Raw genomic sequence first — 977 nt, 5'->3', positions numbered from 1 at the left:
GTTGACTTTAGTCCCACCTCGGATATGGGAGGAGGCTAGGACCTCATTATAAGGGAGAGTGCCACACTCCCTTGAGGCCGGTCTTTTGGGATGTAGTGGGCTCTCTGCTTGTAGTGGAGTGTCCGATGCGCACCGGAAACGTCCGAACATATGCCGATGGACCGGGAGCTGGGCCTGGGTTGCTAACAAGATCTTCAACACTTAGTGGACAAAGCCGCAGGGAAGTTGGTACCTTGGCAGGGCCGGTTCATCACGGCGGCTGGGCGAGCCGAGTTTGTTAGATCAGTGACCACCTCCCAGGGCACTTTCCATGCCACAATGATTAAATTTCCTGAGAGTACTCTGTGCAATCTCAATAAGCTTGAGAGGGCCTTGCTTTGGGCGGGAGCTGAGAAGGTCTCTGGTGGGCAATGCAAGGTCAACTGGAAGGCCGTGTGCAGACCAAAGAGCCTGGGTGGTTTGGGAGTCCTCTCCCTTCACTTATATGCGAGAGATTTGCGCCTAAGATGGCTATGGTATGAATGGAAGGAACCCGATAGACCTTGGGTGGGCATGGGAAACCCATGCGACTCCACGGATAGAGAGATCTTTTATGCGGCGACAACTATCACCGTGGGAGACGGTTGGACGACACGTTTTTGGCACTTCCCATGGCTAAAAGGACAGAAGCCCAAGGACATCGCCCCTCTCGTGTTCGCGAGCTCATCCAACAAGAACAAATCTGTAAAGGAGGCCACGCAGGATCAAAATTGGGTACACTAGATTAACATGGAGGACGGGCTTTCGGTTCACCATATTGCACAGTTCTGCACGCTTTGGGAGAAGCTCAGCCAGGTTGAACTTCGGGATAACCTGGCCGATGACTTCAAGTGGAACCTCACAACCAATGGCACATACTCGTCCGCCTTGGACTACATGGCGCAATTCGAAGGGGTGGTGGCAACCAACATGAAGAAAGTGGTATGGGGAAACTGCCC

Source organism: Triticum dicoccoides, chromosome 6A (assembly GCF_002162155.2).
Source record: "Triticum dicoccoides isolate Atlit2015 ecotype Zavitan chromosome 6A, WEW_v2.0, whole genome shotgun sequence".
Taxonomy (NCBI): domain Eukaryota; kingdom Viridiplantae; phylum Streptophyta; class Magnoliopsida; order Poales; family Poaceae; genus Triticum; species Triticum dicoccoides.
The sequence above is the reverse complement of the archived record's forward strand: the minus strand, read 5'-3'. Positions refer to the sequence as shown.